Below are 21,546 nucleotides of genomic sequence, written 5' to 3'. Positions count from 1 at the left end.
CTCGGCCAGTCGAGCTGCGATTCCCTCCTATCTACGGTCGCCATCGAAAGCCGGACAGCTTGATAGCTATATCACTCTCCATCGAATGCGCTACTTCTCACTTTATCGTTCTCGACAAGGGATGGTGCACTGTCTTCTTCAAATAGAGAGGCGAGAACCTGTAAAATGGCACCGTCATATAGAAATGACACTCTGAGAATGCCCTTCGCTGGTTTGTTACATCTTGTGAATTCTGCCGCATAAATATATTGTGCTGATCGATAAAAACATATCCGCGGTGGCGATTTAGCGGTAAACGCGAGGGAAAGGCGTTAGACTTACGCGCACCTCTTTGAGGTCCCGGATCCATGATTTAAACCGCGTTCACAACTTCGCAAAATGTTGTTCACGAGCTTACTCGACACTTCGAGGAGCTAAGCTCAAGAGACGGTGTAAATATAAGTTATTATAGTTATTAAGTTATGTTATATTATAGACAGTAAGCACAAGTAATTTCACCTGTGCTGTCCTTGGTGTCATTACATGGTCAGGCGTGTAACTGCGCACGTTGTTACGTTCTTATACTTAATCTCCGGAAGGAATATGGAACTGCTATTGTTACATTAAAAAAAAAAAAAACTCATCAGATAGTTCCAGAACCCATATATAGATAGGACACGGTTGTTTGAAGAAAGGATCATCGCACCTCAATTGACTGCCGCGATGGCACGACCTGTTCTCTTTCTCGAGCTCCATGGCGCAGGAAGGGGGTCAAATGCGGAGGCCAGGGTCAAAAGCTTCAGCGGGCAATGATTTGTAGCGGCTTATTCTCAAAGGGCTAAGAAAATGAACAGCACAGAGGAGGAGCAAAGGAGCAACTGAAGTGTACTCGCGATGCACGGAGTGAGGGGGAGGGAGAAAGGGGGTGAGGGGGCGTCTGCCGGTACTTTGAGGTAATTTTACGAGCGCCTATATGACCCGACCGTAAACACGGGGCGTACTTTTGAAAATTTAAAGGAGCCTCGACAGGAAAGCAGTCGGCGAGGCGCAAAGGACGCGGACGCCCCTTTTGAGGAGATGCCCCCGTGTAAATATTCGAAATAACTCCCAACGCGCGGCAGCTGAGATATGCCTCAGGCGCGACGCCGGCGTGAAAAGAAAAAAAAGAAAGAAAGAAAATTAACACCCAAGCTTCGCAAAAAAAGCTATAAATGCAAATGGGGTGTGAAGGGTAAGCTTCAAGTTACGCGCTCCATGTTAGCAAAGTGCAAAGGACCCTTTGGAAGCTTTTAGCGTGACGGCGAAGAAATGGGCAATGAACGGCGCATACTTCACCCTTTTAACGAAGGCATTGAGCAAAGGGCTGTGTCTGCTGGAAGAGAACTCGTTCGTGTTGTGGAAACGCAGGTAGAAACGCGTTCACAAAGCCTAAAAGCAGAGTATGGCAAAAGGAAATAAAACGGAGCGTGGGCGCAGGCGGCGATAAAAGGCCAATGAGCCGTGGTCTTTTATGCATTCTTAACGTCCGATCCCGGCTTGATGCGTTGCACGCGCTCTCCGAGAAAGCCTGGGTGTAAGTGTGACGTCGGGCGTGATGGTCTGGGGCTTTTCACGGTGGCGGCGAGTATGGCAATGCAGGCGCTGAGGTGGGCCCGCGGCGGCGGTGACCAAAAAAAAAGGGGGGGGGGGGGGCGGAGGGGGGGGGGGGAGAAGCAAGAAAGAAAGAGATGAGAGTGGCGTTTTGCATTCGTGAGCGTGTCTGGCTGCGGTTTTTTTCGGGGACTGCCTCCACAATGAGGGTCGATAAAGAGAAACAGCTTGTGTGTGGAGACTACTTTCTCTTCTTCGTAGTTCTTTTTTTTTTTTTTCAGTGTCGGACTCCGCATCCCCTTTCATATGGTGCGCTCGGAGCTCGTTGAAAGGGTTAGACGCGGGAAAAAGGCCGCGACTAAGCGGCTGCACCGGCTGCGGTGCCACTCTCTCTCTCTCTTTCTCTCTCTCTCTCTCTCTCTTACTCTCTGGCATCTCTCTGGTGGGGTTAGGCATCTTCATGATGAGGGTGAAGAAGATCTCCGCTACCCTCATCGATTTATTTCATGAACCTTATAATGGAAAGCAGGGAAGTAATCAAATTGGAATCCTGTCAATGCGGGAAAGTTAACGTTTGTTCCGAGGCGTAAAATGGTAGTCATGCATGAGACTGAGAGCAATGTGAATCAAAAGTTGTACCCGCTACTGTTCCCGCCGTCGCCGCATACGCCTTGATGTTGCAGGAACGACGGCGTATGCACGGCCCATGCTCCAAGTGTCGAAATTGTTACGTCTGCGGCTGGTGCGAGGGCGAGAGCGAGAAGTTAAGACGAGAAGGCTGGTGGCTCGCTAGACGACGTTACGAGGCATAGAGTTTCCTACTAAAGTTACTAGAGAGAACTCCAGTTAAAGGGCTTGTCTGATCTTCATGTTCGTGACTTCGAACGTTCTTGTGGATTTGTTTACTGTGCTTTATGCGCCCACCCAAATTTTAAAGTAGCCCTATTATTTTCTAAACGTAGAAGGAAATAGTACTCTGCGTACATGCATAATCTTCGCAAATTGTGGGATTTATCGTGCAATATTTTATTGAATATGATTATATTGCGCATAGTCGTTTGAAGCCACAAGGACGAAGGTTGGTCATGTACTTACCGTCACTCCGATGTTGGCTGAACCGTCATGCTTGCAGCTCCCATAGACAATAGCGCTAGAGTTACGCCTCGTAATTTTTTGTACGAAACTCTATGTTACAAGGTCTCCAGAGACAGACAGACATACAGGTGAATAGATGGACAGACTGGAGTGGCTTGGCCCGTACAGACTGACCGATTTAATGAAGTGTCAGCGCTATTCACTAATATGAACAACAACAACAACAACAAAAAAAAACCGACTTGAACAATGAATTTGGGATTTGGTATATCTGTATTTGGTGTAGCCTAACTTCCTATGTTTATATATCTGAATAAAAAATAATGCACACTCTGATCCCGTGTGGTATCTGCTGAAAAAGACAACGACTGAAGGAACAGTACAGTAAGCAGCTCAAGTTCGCTGCCGATTGGGTGCTCATCAAAATTTATAACGCCATTGCACGATATTGACACTGGGTGCTACTTATTAACAGCTGGCCTCACCATAACGTCGCACTGAGCCGGCAGCATATCGCTCTCGTTTGTATTTGAGAGAAAAATCTTTCCCCGCTCCTGCTATAGCTCCATAATAGAGCCTGCAGCATGTACGATCAAATAAAGATAAATAGAGTGAGATAAAACAAGAGAGAACAAAAGGTTATCGATAAGAAGCGGTGGTGAGGCAGACCTAGCCGGTGTGCCTTTTGCACGAGGGTTGCAATGTGGGCTTGTTGGTAACGCATCCTGAATAGGTGTACAGTAGCGCGATTAAAAGACACAGGAGCCATCTTAGCCAAGTTGCCAAGTTAAACACAGGAAAAAGTTTAGAGATTGTAAGACTTCAATTATGTATCGTGTACCCTTATCGTGTGGAAAGTATTACGTCGGACAGTCGGGCAGATGCACTAATGATAGGCTGCGCGAACACAAACATACAGTCGACAAAATTGCGTCAGATGGGTTTCTCTCCCTTCATTGTAAGCAGCATAAGTGCTTCCCTCTCTTCGAATCAACAACCATTACTCGTAGAAGTAAGTGTGAAATGACTAGACTTATAATAGAAGCTGAGCAGATTGCTGCCCTGGGAGATTCTTGTATCGGTAAACCGTCATTGGCTCTCTATGAAAAAGAACCGAAATTTTTGCGCATAACTTAAGATATCACTTATAAATATGTTCCGCTTTGAATGGTTATCTGTTCACGTCGCTGTGACTCATGTTGGCTGAGTGTATAAGTACGTCCTGGTTTTCGATGATAAACATTGTTGGAAGTTAGCGCTGTGTGTGTCCCAGTGTGTCTTCTTTTGTCCTGTCTTTTGTTCGCGCTACCGTACACCTATTCAAGATGCCTTCTTCAGCTAGCTACTCTTCGCTAGGAGAATGCATAGAGAGAAGAAAGAGGAGCATGCTGGATAACTACGCAGCCACATAGGAAACGTTAGCAGACTCGACAAAAGAACAAAGCAAACAGAAACAAAGTGGGAGGAAACGGGTCCGGAAACGAGAGCTTGAGGAACAAGAAACGCAAAGAGCAAGAAAGATGTATGCGGAGCTGTCCAACAGGTTGTCGCGCGTTGGGAGTGCAGTCGTCGTTGCAGAGCACGCTGACAGCTGATGCCACAGCTATACCTACATATGACTGGCGCACTTGCAGAGTATATTCAAATGCGGCTTCCGCCTTTCCTAAGCATTCTCTCCTCTCGAACGAGGTGGGTCTTCTTCCGCTTCATTCATTTTGACAGGTTTTTTCCCCCGTGGAACGCCCTATCCATGGTTTTCCCTATTATCCTTTCCGAGACTCTGCCGGGCTTTGCGGGGCTCCCTGACTACCGTTTCTATGATTTTTCGTCGTCTTACTCCTCCGCCTTTACAGCCGAGCTCCCGCTGAGGAACGTGGCGTATGCGTGCGTGCCTTCAAGCGCCGAGGCGGGAGCGTCTTTCCCCTTCTGCATCCCGCCAAATCTGCATCGATCGCGAGAATGCGGGAAGGTCGCGAAAATCCAATTACACGGTGTCCACGCCGTGTTCGCCGCCGCAGACTCATGGATGACGACAGCAACGACGTGCTGCGGCGAGGAAGCCGAAGGCGTTGACAATTGCTTCTGCAATCAGAAAGAAAGAGGATTGACCTCTCATTCCCCCCCCCCCCTTCTTTTTTCTTTCTTTCTATATGGCTTCTGGGCTGTCTACGCGAGGGCGCACTTCGCGTGGTGCGGAAGCGGAAATGGCGGAATGACTGGCCCCGCATATAGAAAGATAGCGATGCGAACGAAATGTTTGCGCTTTTTTAACACAGAGTCGTGCGAATATGCAAAACTTCGAATACTTCGTCTTGGTATTAGGCAGATATGGCGACAACTTGATGCGCAATATGTTCGACTATGTAAAAGTGCCAACTAAGTTTAGTACGTATCCTGCCAGAAATATGATCTAACGTCCGGTCCGGACACCTACGCGAGCGGCTCCTGTCTATATGCTGCTCGACTTCCAGTAACTTACCTTTCAATGTTCGCCTGTACAATGAGTACAAAGACACGGCTCCGGCCATTTCAGTGCCATAGCAGATGGCAAAGCCCACGACAGCATGAGGAACAAGCATCCGCCGACGCTTCTTGTGCTGGGCTCATTTCTTTTCTCATAACCCTCAAAAATTCCCCCAGAGCGACGCGCGTATGTCCCGTGCGCCCATGCACTCCCCTGACAATCTCATACGGGTGGAGAAAGTTTCCCTGAGGAAAATCTGGACTGGGGTTGCCCTCACTCTTGCTGACAACCGCAACTAGAACCGCTTCATCAAGAACAACGTCACCTGCTCTAACTGCACTACCCTTGCACCAGACAGAGGTGTGTACGGTATGCTGACTTCATCACGCGGATTCAAGATTCGCTGTCATTGCCGAGCCTTACTGGACTTCCTGCACGATGCGAGCTTATATTCGTTTTTTCCTTCCGTTTTTTTTTTATTTACTAAGCCCTCAGGCTGCCCCCATCGAAAAGCAACCATAACTACCTGCCTTAATAACAACGCTGCCATGATTACTCAAGATTACTTGCTACGGCCCCCCAGGTAGGTGAAGAAGTAGTTCCTACTGCGGGAGTGATTGACAGTACCCGACTGCGTGTTTTCTCGCGCAAAAATTGATAGTTTCGCCCGAAGGGAGAAGCACTGACTGCGATAGCAAGGTCTAGCCTTACGCTTGAACTTCACGGACGGTGTTCTAACTATACGCGGGTTTGAGTAACGTGGCATGCGCGGGTACGCCAACATTTCTGACACCCCTAAAAGCTATAAAACGCCGTGCAGGACCCATAATCAAATGGCACAGGCGCCATTACGCTGCCCGCAAGGTGCCGTGCCAGTGAACTTAAATCAGTTTCAGGGTTGAGCACTGATACTGTATTTCACTCTTCAAAATTAGTAATCTGAGAAGTTTTAAGATAAAATGCACGCGCTGTGAATGTTACGTTTCGTGACATTTGTTTGCTTGCTGCCATTCTCAAAATTCTGAGGTATAATTTAGTCACAAACGTAAGATCTGGCATGCGCAACTTTAGTGATTGACTAGCGTAGCAATGTAACCCGCACATAGGGCATGGATAAGCATATAGCATACATATACCAAATATATGCGGAGCCTCATGGCCATAACGACGGCGACGTCGATGGCCAAAATTCGCTCGGAGTGTCCATATAAGTGTTATCGCTATAAAAATAAATGTACCGTAGCTCACATTCTATCTCTTTTTATGGCAGGACGAATGCAGACGGGACAACCTGGCTTTCCTTCCAAACAACCGTACTGTGCAGTAACTGCCGGAATATTATAGCGAAGAAGTAAATGACACGACGAAGAAAAAAAAACGCAAATTCTACCACCGTGACTGAACTCGCACGCGTGATCGTTCAAGACGTTCGATTACGAATTCCACAAGACCCCGTTGCACCGCCGATGCCTGAAACGAAGTGGCAGCGCTATTAGAAAGTTGAGAAGAAGACGTTAATTTGCCAAAGTATTCAAGTTGAAATTTCAGCGCTAGAAACAGACAAGGAGAGAACGATACGACCTCTGTGCACGAGTGGCACACTGCTCGTATCGTGTTGTCTCCTCGCGGTTCTTGTCTACTTTTGGACGCTGAACACCCAACATGATTGAAAGAAGTGCTAGCGTGTTCGTACAAACATTGCAGTTTACGGAACATCAGAAATGTGGATGCCAGCAGTAGCGCTTATTGTGACATACTGGGGCAGTTTCTTTCATCTCAAACAGGAAGCAACATCTACGTTGGTCGTCATCGTTGTCCTCGCCGTCATTGTAGTTGTTTCGGGCTGTTCTCGCTAAAGCAAAATTTTTGAAAAATTATTATACATCCATAATTGTGCTATTGCCGATGCCTTTACACCAGCAACTCAGCGGCTCATATCCCGACGTTGTGATACATTTTGTATATGCTGTGAGTTGTGATATAAGCGCTGCTGCTCTCGTCTACGACCCTGGTATTTCTGCATTCCATAAGTGGCGATGCGTATACAATACGGGCAAGCTAGAGCTATACCGTACACGCCTTCGCTGCCTAGTGGCTATGGTGTTGGGCTGCTAAGCACGAGATCGCGGGATCGTATCCCGGCCACGGTGACGGCATTTCAATGGGGGTAAATTCGAAAACATCCGTGTACTTAGATTTAGGTGCACGTTAAGGAACCCCACACAGGTGATCCAAATTTCCGGAGTCCCCCACTGGAGCATGCCTCATAATCAGATAGTGGTTCTGGCACTTAAAAGCCCATAATTTTTAAACTACGCATCATAAGTCCCGCCCGGTAACTCTGTCACCGTCTGCAGACGCGTCTTTAGGCAAACGAGACATGGACGAGAAGTAAACATACACAGTGCTCGTGTTGGCTGTTTCTGCCTCATCTGTGCGTCATCTGCGCCCTGACAATGGCGCAACTCCTTATTTTGATCAAGAGCAGAACGCGCGCACGTTAACCGCTCTTTTCGCCGTCTACGGCTTCGTCAGTCTGTTTCATTGTTATGCGCTGTACCCTAGCCTCATCGATGCTCGATAACCGTGTGCTGTTTGCGTGTGTGTGCTCGGCACACACTTTCAACGTGGATTTTCTTTTCTGTCAGGTTGCTTGCTTGCGACTGCCAAGGAAACAAAGGAGGACACTAGATCGTGCACAATCGTAAGCCTATCGACCAAAATAGGTTTCTGCTAGTATAATCGTCCTCATCATAATTTACAAACCACAAGAGCCCCCTGACGGGGTATAAATAAATGGATCAGGAAAAGACTGCCATAGCAATTGATCGCACTATAGTAATTAATAAATGTGTCATTATCAGAAGCGCATTTCTATTTAGATTGTCTCAAACAACAATGATATCGACGGCAATGACAACAGAGATCAACAACAGGATCGACGGTGAAGTGAGCGACGAATAATACAGCAACAGAGAGCTGGGCGGTTGAAATGCAGTTAGTTATAGTTCTGACGCAGTCCTCCCAACGCCAGGAATTAAAAAAAAAACAGGTGCTCTAGCTGCCGGGACCATATTGTAACGATTCAGGCTACAGCGACGGCAGTGGCGGTATTCCACAAGTGCCTGATGGAAAAAGACCACTTTAGGGGACCTAAAACCGTGCTGTTAAAGTCCCCTCCACCCACGCCATTCCTTGCTGCTTTCGCTTATTGAATGTCACAGTTGTAAGCACGGCATGAGCGCAAATATGAACCCACTAAGAAAAAGAGACAAAAACGAACTAAAGAAGTATTCTCATCTCCCTCGCTGTCTCCACAGGGCATGCCGGCGTCGCTTCCTTTAATAGAATAGCAAAGTGTCTGCGCCGCAAACGCCTCAAATGACGTTTCGCAGCTGAGTTCCTCCGCTCAGAATGAGGCGCCGAATTGAGCGAACTTTATTGCAAATAAGCGAGGAAGCACTCCGGAGAAAGTTGCAACCAAAAGCATGGAAGGCTGAAAGAGGTACATGCGGCTGGAGAGCGGCGCCATAACGTTAGTGCAGGATGAACCGCAAAGGCATGACGCGCCCCAGCTTTCGTTTCTCCCCTTTGACTTCAAAACTTGATGGTTCTTAGTTTTGTTAAAGTGAAATAGTGGAACACACACACTCTCTCTCTCTCTTTGTAGTTTTTGGAAGCGCCTTCAACTTGGCCGTATTGCAGTGAGAATCCCTGAAAAAGCGCTCTCCAAGCGGTGCTTTGATGCCGGATCGCATTTTTCATTGCCTCGTGAGGAACATCATTATTCATGCCGCGTCGCTGATGCGCGACTTCGTCAAACACGCCTTTGTTGTGCCGTTGCCTCAACGCCACTCGTCGGCTCCAAGAGGTTGAGCAGGTTTCCTGATTGCCTGCCGAAACAGCGCGAAGATGGAGTGATGCGTTGAGAACGGGACGAAGAACGCGCACCTGTTCTTATATAGTTTATGATAGACTGAGTATCTGCGCTTCTTCTCACTGTTTAGCCCGTGGCAACGTCATTGCCTCTTGGCCTGCACCTGAGAAAGTACAAGACGACGTGAAAGGTACATTGAAAATCACGCGTTCTTATAATACTCAGTTGTAGCCGAAGATGTTATTTAAAGTGGTGGGGAGGTAAAAAACGCATCAATAAAAAAAGAAGGGAAAGATGGTCTGCACTGCTGTAACGGTGTGCTTACCTGTTTTTTTTCCTGCGATGCAGCTAAGAATTCGTGAACCGCGTTTGCTATTCTAGCAGCTAGTATACTTATCTCATTATAATGGATATATATGTTACGTTCAAATCTCTGCACGCAATTTTTTCGAAGATTTTACTGCGATAGCGCTGCTGACTTAGAATGTCGAGTGAAACTCTTGCTTGGGCTAGTTGGTTCATGCTTGAAGTAGTAAAAGCAAGGCGCAGAGTACCAGGACTCAGGTCCTGAGTCCTGGTATTCTGAGTCCTGGTCCTGAGTCCTGACTACCTGAGTCCTGGTATTCTGCGCCTTGCTTTTATTACTTCAAGCATTAGAATGTCGAACCAACTAGCCCATCTACTGGGGCTCAGCGATTCAATGAAGCCTGCTGACGGTTTTCTAATGTCTGAGCACTAGGAGCATCAAAGTGGGGGAATACGTGAATGCGTGCGAAGCCTAGGAAGCTGTTAAGATGGTAGGCGTATACCTATATAGGTATATTGCTACGTGTTGAAAGATACAGACAAAAGAGACTATTTCGATTGTATTTACACTGCAGCCAGAGCTAAGAGCCCAGACACTTCGTCTTTCTCGAGACACTCTTAAGAATGTGTTGATGGTATCGTAATACTATCGTAATACTACCGTAATACTACCCTAATACTACCCTGGGATGGCCAAAGCGCCTTCCCGGTGCTATTAAATATCTAAGGCACGTGGACAGTCCTAAGGCTTGAGCCTGGCGATGTGGACAATGGAAAAAAACTGCTCTCCTGTTACGCAGGCCCATATCGGGTGCTCCACCAAGTGACCGATGTCATCTACGAAATCATTCAAGCCACGCCCACAGCATAGGATGTAGTGGGCGTGGCTTTAATGATTTCGTAGATGACATCGGTCACTTGGTGGAGCACGTGATATGAGCCTGCGTAACAGGAGGTCAGTTTTTTTCACAAAGCTCAACTTTACAGGATGGTGACCAAAGCAACACGAGGGTGCCAGGAGAAGAACGTACATCACGGTGAAGGAGGTCGCAGTGGTGCTTCTGGTTCTCTTGAGACACTTGCAATCATAGATCTAAGACCTCAAACAGGTGCTACGTAATGATGACGCATTTCTCTCGCATTTACCGCTAAATGATCGATGAATCTTTTTCTCGTAGTTCCCATGCCTTCTTTTTCCCTAATGACCCTTTCACATAAACCCAGAACGAGCCGCTGGCTATCAGGTAAACCATGTTGAGAATTTCGTTAAGACTAGTGCTATTATTCGTGCGTGCTTTAGAGTCGAAATAGCTGCGCCAATCTGCAGTCTAGTCCGGGGAGTCTTTTTTCGATACTTCTCAACAACAACAACAACAACAACAACAACAACAATAATAATAATAATAATAATATATGTTATTATGAAATCCTTTAGGTGGGCTTCTCCTCTGAATAACCGCTACAGTAGAGAAGCCAGCTCAAAATAACGCCATTTAGGGAACTGAAAGCGCTCGAGCGCACGCATGAGAGCATTTATTTATTTATTTATTTATTTATTTATTTGTTAGTTAGTTAGTTAGTTAGTTAGTTAGTTAGTTAGTTAGTTAGTTAGTTAGTTAGTTAGTTAGTTAGTTAGTTAGTTAGTTAGTTAGTTAGTTAGTTAGTTAGTTAGTTAGTTAGTTAGTTAGTTAGTTAGTTAGTTAGTTAGTTAGTTTGTTTGTTTGTTTGTTTGTTTGTTTGTTTGTTTGTTTGTTTGTTTGTTTGTTGAGCTAGCGCAGTAGGTGCTAAGACGGCTGTTGCTCGAGAGGGGTCGTGATATACGCAGAAAGACTGCATGCAAGTCGTGCGCATGCACGGTAGGCTGCCTAAATATACGATGCACAAAGCGCCACTCGTCACCATAATTATCAGTCATCTAATATCTCGAGTGAACCCGTTTTCTCTCTCATCTGTCATCAAATGCGTCTTTCCGACTCATGCGCTATCCCGACTGTAATGTTAGCTAACTCGTTCACGAAGGATCTTGCTTGGTGAGGCAGAACGCCTGAAGGCTGGTAAGGATTCCCAACAGCATTTTTTTTTTATTTTAGTCCCTCCAAAGCAATCATTCAAGATTGCAAAATTTAACTTGAGGACTACTGTAAACCTCGAGAAGGCTCTTTGCCAGCTGCCGGCCGTGGCGCCAGCCTGGTTTACAAAATTCTGGCTTAGACTTTGTAATAGATTGCGCTCTTAATGATTCGATGCACGGTCTTCACGGCCTCGACAGTATGCACACAAGGTGTACTGGTTTCCTGGAAAGTTCCACCTCCATGCCTATTCTCATCTGCCCGTGGCAAAAGTTTGAAAGGTGACGCGCAAGCTCGCGCTCCGCATGGGCAAGTTAAAGCTGACGATACCCCGCGTACACCTGCACACTTGACACGTCGCAGCGCGGCGGCAAACAGGAGAAGGCACAAAAGGTTTGCGATGAAAGTGCTTTTAGAAATTGGCGCTATAATGCGTAGCCGCTATTTGACGGACGAAAAAAATCCGAGGACACCTAAGCGCTCCTTATGAGTTGTGAATGCGAAAGCATTAATGGCCAATCAAACGCCGCTGAACGGTCCTTCGAGTTATGAACTCCTCGCGGGCAAGCGAGCGCGTTGAGACGGTTGGCGCGTTTTGATATGGCCTTACCGAGCCGAAGTTAGAACGCAGGCGAGAGCTCGCGCGGACAAGAAGCGCGCCGATAACACCACCTTCCGAGAGCGAGGGTGACGTGGCGTCGCGGCGATGCTCTCTCCCCTCACACAACCCATGGAGCGCTAACGATGTAACAGGCTTTCCCTTTCCCACGCTCTGCACCGTCGAGCCGCGCCCGTGCCGTGGTGTCGCAGCCTATCGGAATTTACCTGCCATTTCGCTGCTACAAATGACGGAGGCCCGCTAGTTGGCTCAATGAGCCACTCGACGCTTTGGCATCAATAACCGCGTCCAAACGTTGTGTGGCTCGGTTCTCCTCTTGCGGAAACGTCGAGGAGGTAAGCAGGCAGGTGGAAATAAAAAGCCAAAGATAACCTTACGCCGTGTAGGCATCCAAATGTACAACTACCCTTTAGCTGACCAGTTAGCGAGTTTCTAGTTACAACCAAATCAGCTCTATGCAACAGCTCACCACGTGTCGAGAAACGACGACGCGCCGCGAGTTCCTCAACGCAACGAACGCGACCGTCGTGATGGAGTGCACTAATTGGCAAGAGACCTGACCCACCGCCATATTTTCTTGCGTGCATATCACGTATGCCAAGCAGATGGAAGAGCAGATTAAACCTATTTTTCACGCGGCTCTGGTGGAAAGAACTGAAGCGGACGAAGCACACTAGGTTGAGCTTCGGCAGTCATGCAAAGAGAAAAAGAAGTAAGCATATGCATAATGGTTAAGCATACGCACGTCCTGTTGGCTATCCCTTATAGGGGAAAGGGCATGCAGGAGCGCAAAGAGAGAAAGAAGGAGATGGAGAAAGCACTAGTTTACCGCACACGTGAAAGTGCACATCAATTCTATACATGGTTACAGAGACCTGTCGACTTGACCTACTATTGTCATACTCTCATTTCTTGCTGCGGCCAGTGACGCCCGTCACCATGGCGACACCAAAAGACTCAGTGCCTTTCCACTCTGTCAAGAAGGATGACCAGCGAAGCTGTGTACGTGGGCCCCTCAATGGCGAAGTGCACCTCGTTTGCGCGCATGCGCGAGTAACAGCGGCTGCGAGAGAGGAAATGTGGGGACGTTTGCTCCTTTAATATGCGACTCTGCCTAGGCACTACGGAGGCGTTTCTTAGCGCGTGTTGTATGCGTTTGTCCCTAGGCGTGCAGGCAGAAGTCTCGGGGCGCGGTAGTGCTGAACTTAGCATCGCAAGTTGGCGGCTCGACGCAATTATGTTTATTCAATCGTGTTCTTTTTTTTTGCTAATTAAAACAACGTGTCATAATTTCGCATTATTGGCGTAGCCTCCAGGACACCAAAGCGGCAACGGGGACATCAAAGCTAGAACCCGGACTGGTCCGTGGATTGGGGCTCACAGAGGCCTGCGCGTGCCAGGGGAGTGTAAGATCGGCTGTCCGCGATAGCGGAGAGCCAATTCTTTATGCGAACACCCCCTGGCACGCTTTGGCCTCCGCGGCCCCAACCCACGGGCCGCCCTGCGTCCAGCTTCGATCCCCCCCACTACCGCTTGGGTGCCCCGGAGATCCTGCGCCACCTGCTTTAATATAGCCTCAGGTGCTCTCCTGAGGCCTCCGTTTGCCGGTTGCATGTGCCCTCCTGGAGCCACGCTTGTAAAAAAAATTGGAGGACGCTTAAGCTTCGCCTTCAAGAGTGGAACGCGACAGCGTTCCCGTCGACCCGCCAAGGGGTGTAAGACGCGCTACGGCGCAGCGACTACGCGCCCCGCATCGGACGCGGTGAGCGTCGAGCAACGCAGCGTTCGGCGCGACAACGAAATGTGCGCCTGAGCAAGCGACGCACGCCTGAGCCTTAGAAACAGCTCGTTTCTAAGGCAACACCGCGTTCACTAGAGGCGCTTTTGTACCGCTTTGAAGCATCGAACTCGTGGCTCAGTGGATAATAAAGAAAAAAAAAAGAACTCGTGGCTCAGTGGTAACGTCTCCGTCTCACACTCCGGAGACCCTGGTTCGATTCCCACCCAGCCCATCTTGCAAGTTGTTTTTTATTCATGAAGTGCCTGCTGGGATTTATCGCTCACGGCCAACGCCGCCGACGCCGACGACACCGGCTTTTCTGCGGCACGAGCTCCTTAACGCTGTCGCGTTAAAATGCAATCTATCGTCGCGACTAAAAAAGCGACCCACTACTTATACAACACCAGTTAGAACCTTGCCCCTTCGGACACAGCGATCACCAAATGGGGCGTCCGTGCCCACTGCCTCATAGGGCGGGCAGCCAGCGGCGGAGCATAAACAAACCAGACCGCACTCCGCAATGCCGGCATGCCTAGGGAACAAATGCATACAACACGCGTTAAGAAACCTCCTTCGTTGTGCCTAGGCAGACTACATATTCAAGAAGCAAAAGCCCACAGATGTTTTCTCTCGCGCCCGCTCTTACTCCCGCCTGCGCAGAAACGTCGAGCGCCGTGAAAAGCACCATGCCCCGCTGTACCTACAATCAATTGTAAAAACGCGGCCCGGCATTGCACTATATTAGGGATCGGCCCACGTATAGTGAGTGCTTAGCGCCTGCGCCACCTCCACCACCAATCGGCCCGGCATTGCACTGTCTTCGGGATCGACCCTCGTATGGCGAGTGCTTAACGCCTGCGCCACCTCCGCCGCAGGTCGACCCGGCATTGCACTATCTTCGGGATGGGCCCAAGTGTGGGGAATGCTTAACGCCTACGCCACTTCCACCGCCGGTCGGCCCGGCATTGCACTGTTTTCGGGATCGGCCCACGTATAAGGCGTTTTGTGTCTACATACGGACTCAATCCTTGGGGAACTATCCCTTAACAGCTTTGCTGTAAAACTGTACAAACCAGCCTACAAATAAAGCTCCATGCCTGAACGCACAATTGGACACCATAAGCTGGAAAAGAACAAAAAACGAGAATGCCCGGTGTAGCGAAGCAATCCACTCATATAATCGAGACGCATACGTTCCCTATAATTTCTGATAAGAATCAACACAGGGGCTGAATCGCTACTGCCTTTAAATAAAAGGAAGGACCTCGATCAACGAATATACGCAGTGGTATACGACGGTACCGATGGCGAGCTTTCTTCTATCGTGACAGATCGCGTTTGATGGGCACAATTCGATTAACTCCATCACAACTTTCCTTACGTATTGTCAATTCCAGTGGCCACCGAATAGCCTGCGCAAAATAGCCTCAGCAAAACTTAGCAGATGCGAGCAACGGATATGGCAATCAGCCCCTCAGCGCAATACAGAAGCGACCCACTGTCGCGCCATTTTATTCTTTTCTGCCAGACACGACCAGGAATTGACGATTGAAAATGTCTGTCAGATCTAACTGTGATGAATTAACGTCAAGTGCATGATGTGTCACTTCGTCATCACGTGCACTGATATCAGCAGCGGATAAGCAACCGCTGCCTATAAAAAAAAATGGGTTTTTACGTGCCAAAACCACTGTCTGATTATGAGGCACGCCGTAGTGGAGGACTCCGGGAATTTCGACCACCTGGGGTTCTTTAACGTGCCCCTAAATCTAAGCACACGGGTGTTTTCGCATTTCGCCCCCATCGAAATGCGGCCGCCGTGGCCGGAATACTGCCTATAAAAAGCGCGTCAAAAGAATAAAAGCACCGGCCACTGTTGTTTCTGTAGTACGGCTCCTCGGTTGCCGCACGCTACTCCACTAACGACGCGGACGTCTTCTAGCATGAAAAACATCGGTCACTAAAGTAGGCTGCAGCCGATGCATAATGGCAGAAATAGATAAATGATGGGGTTGCTGCAACCATACACGGCTCCTATAATGGCCGTTGCGGGATTTTTATCACTATATTTGCCATCAAAGTCAGGATTCACTACAATGAATCAAACACCGTAGTGGTGCGCAGGGTAGACAGCGTCCCCACAAGGACGCGCACTTTTCATTTATTTCTGACGGGAAACGCCTTTTATTGCGGTCAGCATAGGGGGTTGCTTGTTAAAACCGCACGTAACGAAAACATGTATCACTAATGTTGCTTGTAGCTTTGCAAGCATATCATTTACGGGCCTTACCTCGGTATGGTTGTGCAGAGGGAAAAAGCCATTACTCGATCACGCAGGCGTTGCGTGCGTAAATGGCACCACTCTTGGGCCACGCACGACGTAGCTAAATTTATCCTCGCGCTCGACGCTCAGAGGGTCGAGCTGGGCAGTACTCTTGTCGAACAGAGTGGGAGTGGCCGCGCTTGAGAGAGCTCACTCTGCCGTGGTGAATATAAGCCGTTGAACTTAAACCAGTGCTCAATAGAAGTTATAAGGACTACAAGTATGCAATTTGTTGCAGAAATTTGACGCCAGCTCGGCTCAGGCCGCAGGGAATATCCAAACCCTTTGACCACAGAAGACCGTGTACATCTGTATGGGGAGCGCATGTGCAGCAGACTGAGGTAATCGCAGGAGCCCCAACCATTTAGGAGTGTGGCGGGCTCGAGCGGTGCCGATCAGTCTCGGGTGCCACCGATGGGGGTCCATTTCCTAAGCCTCGTGCCCGAACACTCTCTTTCAAAGAAACAGACCCACTACGAATAGGGAGCGAGCACGAGTGCAAAATTAGATCGTGAGACCCCCACTGTAGCTGTAAGTAAAGTTAAGCACGCAATGTTTCTAATGCACGAATAAACTTAAGATGTGCTTTTGACTGCGTCATTTCTGTATTCTACTGCACATATGCCATCTGAAGCACGCACAAGACGTTCCGCGTACCCCACTGCGGCTGTGTTCACGTACATCTACCCGCTTCTTTCTTTTTTCCTTTTTTCCCACTTGGGGGATTTGCCGCCGGGCACATGCAGTAAAATATGAACGAATAAATTTATGGGGCCGCAACATTCATATGGGGGACGGATGACTAGCGAAGCCCTTTAGGCTGCATACATAGGCTGCATACAATATGAAATCATACATTTCTTTTAACACGGCACCACACTACGCCGACACACGCGCCGCCGTGATCACTGCACCTCTTAAGCATGGGACGTCATAACCACAGAAGCCCCGGCAATGTGAACAGGCGCCGTCGCCACACTCTTTCCTTCTTTCATTGCTCGCCAAACAGGATTTACAACAAATAAAGCGTACGATGAAGGCCAACTTGCTACTCTAAGTGCACTTTCTAATATATATATATATATATACACACTGTTTCTCTTGCAACGCCGAATTTATGTGGTTCTATTTCAACAAAAATATCAAACTTACTTTTGGAAGTTGGCGGAGCGCTTGAAGACTACTTCAGCTCCGCCGCGGGTCGGCCTAGTATTGCACTATCAGCGGGATCGGCTCAAGCATTCCTGTCCAAGCGACGTGATGCGGACGTAAGCCGGCCAGAGTACTCCTTTGGGGACGCATGCCCGGTATTTCACTATCTCCAGGATCGGCGCACACATTCCTATCGCCCGTACGGAGATAAGCCGGCCAAGAGGCAAGGTAAGGTGTAAGGCTAGAGGTAAACAGCTCCGCTGTAAAAGGGATAGCAAATAAACGCATGCTGCCCTGAGTTGTGTAGGTATTGCAGAGATGATATCGCGCACTTGTTTTTCGTTATCCAATGGGCATAGCCCACTGGAACATTAAGCTTGAATTTTGGTGTTCCTGAGCATCTTCTACCTGATATACCGAGTACTAGGACACAGACACAGATGATGGTGGGGGTTCGCCGTAGATGCAGAGGCCGGGCACTCAAGACTCGTTCCACGGTCGTCAGTTGTAGATGCCCCGGCCCAACTGAAAGATGCTGCCAGGGCCACCGAAGCCCGAAGCCACCGACGCCGAACTTAACCCGGGTAAGGTTGCGGGGTAGAAAGCAAACGCAATTAAGGAGGGGTAAGGGCGCGAGCGCCCGGTCTGAAAACGGATTTCTGGGTTTGGAGGAGAGCTCGGAGGTCAGAAGGGAGTGTCGCTGTTGGGGTCTGAGACAAAAAGGAAGAAATAAAGGAAAAGAAAGAACGGTGAGCACGCCATTAGACCAGCCAAGTTGTCGCAAGGACTCTGACCATGTGCCTGAATCAAATGCAGTGTAACGTTGAATCGTGGCGAATTATTTAGCCTATCTCGTGGGATATTTGGAATATTTTCGTAACTTTTTTCAATTGCTTCACTGCGTCGAGTGAATCAGTGTAGATGGTAAAGGGACACCTAAAGAGAAACACTAAATCAGCTTAGAGTGACAAAAGTGTTGAAAACACAATTTTAAGTACTTTCGAAATAATTCGTTGATTATTAGAAGAGAAAATCAAAGTCAAAGTTTCATTTTCTTAAATCTTGCACTGGGCGCTGCTGGTGACGTCATAAATTTCAGAGCATTTCAGAGCATTTGGGCCGCGTTGACTCGTAAACGTTTCCGACATCTGCCAAGTTCAATCGTTGGCTCCTTTACAACACAATGTAATTCATTTCTACCGACAAACAATTACTTGGGCCGTAGCAGACGCTGTCAAGATTCCTGACGTCACGGCCAGCAGGTGCGGAAACAAAGGCGTTGCCGCCTGTTCTTTCTTTCTGTTTCTTCTTTTTTTATGCCCTCCACTGATTCACCTAACCTCTTGTCATGGTAAGAGTTGCGTTTTTTTGGTAATGTATAAGGGTAATTGCCTAGTACAGGTGCAATCATTTTTCGCTTTAGTGTCATTTTAAGCTCCGTGACGTTTCGCAACGGGCTGATACATTCGAGGTCATCATGCACGGCTTGTACCCCTATAGTAAAAAAAAAAAAAAGAATCGGCGTTTTGGTGGTATCGGTACGTGTATGCTTAATTGCGCGGGATCACTTGAGCCTACTAAGGATGTTTTAGAGAGTAACTCCTCGCTTCTCAAAACTTCCCGTTTTCATATACATTGCCACGAGCGGGAACGGACACCCTACCCTTCTAGCGTTAAAGCGGTTCAGTCGGACATTTGGGGTGCGCGCAAAATACGGCGCGCACAAATCGAAGCACTTCGCGCTTCTGGAAACAAGCACCAACGTATCACGACCACAGAGACACCTTGCGGGTCACTGCGACCATGCGTCACTGTAGCTCTCGCGGTTGGAGCACGAGCAAGAAAGCTGAGAACAATGATCGGGGGTGTCGGTGCCGTGCAGGCGTCGAGCGTCACCGCGCGTATAAGCCAGGGTTTCGCAAAAAGAAAAAAAAAAGTATATCTGGTCCCTTCCGCGAGTGGCTCTTAATGGTCGAGTTAGTAGGGGCTAAGATATATGGAGACAAGGTCGGTCCCGGTACTTCACCATGCGAGCAGCAGTCCAGTCAAGGCGTGCCGCAGGCATGCGAGAGCCAGGCTTTGTGTGAATAACAGTCATGAATACACGAGGACAGGGACTGCAGAATAGCAAGAGGCGCAAACACACGCAAAGAAAATATCAGTACCGTACTCGGTGCAAGAGACTCGGATTCTCCGTTGTACACGTGTTTATTTTAGTTCGAAACAGAGAAGGTCTTGAACAAGACAGGCTGTTATTTTTCACTCGTTTGCTGTTTTCGTGCAGATACATTTATTTGAATCATTGGTTGTAGTGTTTCGCGCGCTTGTACGTGCCTGTTAGGCCATTACATGGGTGATGAAACCGTAGTGCTAACTTCACAATTTTATTGCAGTAGACATTATATAGACATGGGTGCCGCATTGCTATCACGCTGTCGACAGTGTGCGCACGTCTCGCGAGAGGAGGGTTAGGAGGTATCCAGTGCCGCGAGAGACGCGAAGTGCGTTTGCCTGCATAAGATATGACGCCAAGTAGGCGCACTCTCACGCTTCGCTCGATCGGCTCTACCGCGGAGCCAGCAGGACAGCATCCTGCCTTCCGCTGCTGGGAAAAGCAATGCGTGCAGAAAATACTAGAGTACCATGCTCTGCTGCTGTGTGCGTACCACACCGCGGTGCGTGTAGTTGCCTGAGCGGGGCGAACAGCGCACTTCAGGCTACACACGCTGACCGTTCTTCCCTTCTGACTCGTCTCGTACAACATTGAGGTGCGATGCCTGCATCGCCAGTGGCCGTGCTCCTCATCGCGAAGGCGTGGTGAGGCCTCTGATAGCTGCCAGGGCACTGTTTCTGCTGCGGAGACTAAGTTGCTCCGAGTGCTCAACATGCATCCCCCGCGTATTGTTAGCACATCTTCTGAGAAGCTTCAGCGTCACTGTAAACCTTGCTGTCACTTTCAATGCTTCGCCCTTCGAGAAAAGCGGTCGCATGTCAACTACATTCGTCCTGCTTTTATAAAGAAGACAGAAACAAGGCGTGATCGCATGATGCTCATGAGCTCTTGCAAAAATTAAAGCTAGCAGGACAAGTGGGGCGATCATATATTGAGCTATTTAGAGAGCGCCTCTTAGGCGCCCGCTCCTGGGTTGAGGCGATGCTTCGACCCTCGAGAAAAGCGGTCGCATGTCAACTCCCTTCGTCCTGCTTTTGCGAAGACAGAATTGAGGGGTGATCGCATGATGCTCATGAGCTCTTGCACAAGTAAAAGCTAGCAGGACAAGGGGGGCGCTCACATATTTAGCTCTTCAGAGCGCGGCTCCTAGGCGCCCGTTCGTGGGTTGAGCGTCGTCGTTCCTCGGCGTAACCACGCGAAAGCACTCGTGCCACTGCTTGCGCGTTCGTCGTCGTCGTCTTCCACAGCTGGCTCCGATGCCGCTCGTCGTGCCAGCGTTTCCCTACTGCCCCTCCCTCTGCGAAGACGCTGACGGCACTGACACTATGCCAGTCGGTGCGGTGACTTCGGTCTCAAATTCTTTGCCCCAGTATATCACCTATTGAAACCACATACACAGCTACGCTCAAATTTCGAATTAGGGAGCATCTAATCGTCGGACATTTTTTTTTTCTCCCTCTTTAAAATTAACGAACGCTTCTTGTGCCCGATTTACAGGCGGAAATTGAAAGAGAAAGCTGCATAATTTTCTTCCCACTTTCTTTTGCTTTTTTGTTGTTTCTCCAGTATCACTTGCAGCATGTTGCGCATTGAAGCCCATGTTGAAGAGCATTCTTAAAGTAGAAACGCTAACGAAACACGACAGCTAAATGACGCCGCAAGTTCCACCAGTGCAGTCGCAGTAGGAGAATGGCTCAGAGCCCACTTCTACTGTCGCACAGGCAGGCACTTCAGGGTGCTGCGATTGTGCTTTTAACGAGCTAGCTTGCACGGACGCGCGCTTACACGACAATCCATCTCGCGGTGACAAATCACCGGCGATCGGCACCATGCCTAGTCGGGGCAGCGTCCTTCACCTGCGCTGGCTGGCCTCAAGGCGCCGTCACCTCCCTCCACAAACCCCTCAAACTTCTTTCTTTCTTTTTTTCTTTCTTTCTTTCTTTTCCGTTCTCCATCTGTGTTTCTTTAGAGCGTCGTCGCTCAGAGTCATGGCCTTTGTGCCTCAATCAGGACGCACTCAACATCGCAATGGACGTTCACCCAGCTCCCCCCTGTCATCGCCGTCTCAAATCACTACGAGTTGAGTTTAGGGTGTTCAGCCAATTGCTAAGGCATGGGA

The 21,546-nt window shown here is 48.7% G+C and overlaps 1 long non-coding RNA gene and 1 pseudogene across 3 annotated transcripts in view; one reads left to right on the top strand and one right to left on the bottom strand.

Moving 5' to 3' along the window:
- Positions 1–21,546, bottom strand: part of LOC129386205 (uncharacterized) — a 345,005-nt gene that overhangs the window by 222,578 nt on the left and 100,881 nt on the right. The gene's annotated exons all lie outside the window — the stretch shown is intronic.
- LOC126537237 (U2 spliceosomal RNA) lies at positions 17,230–17,345 on the top strand (annotated as a pseudogene).

The sequence above is a fragment of the Dermacentor andersoni genome, chromosome 4 (genome assembly GCF_023375885.2).
Source record: "Dermacentor andersoni chromosome 4, qqDerAnde1_hic_scaffold, whole genome shotgun sequence".
NCBI lineage: Eukaryota > Metazoa > Arthropoda > Arachnida > Ixodida > Ixodidae > Dermacentor > Dermacentor andersoni.
The sequence above is the reverse complement of the archived record's forward strand: the minus strand, read 5'-3'. Positions and strand labels throughout refer to the sequence as shown.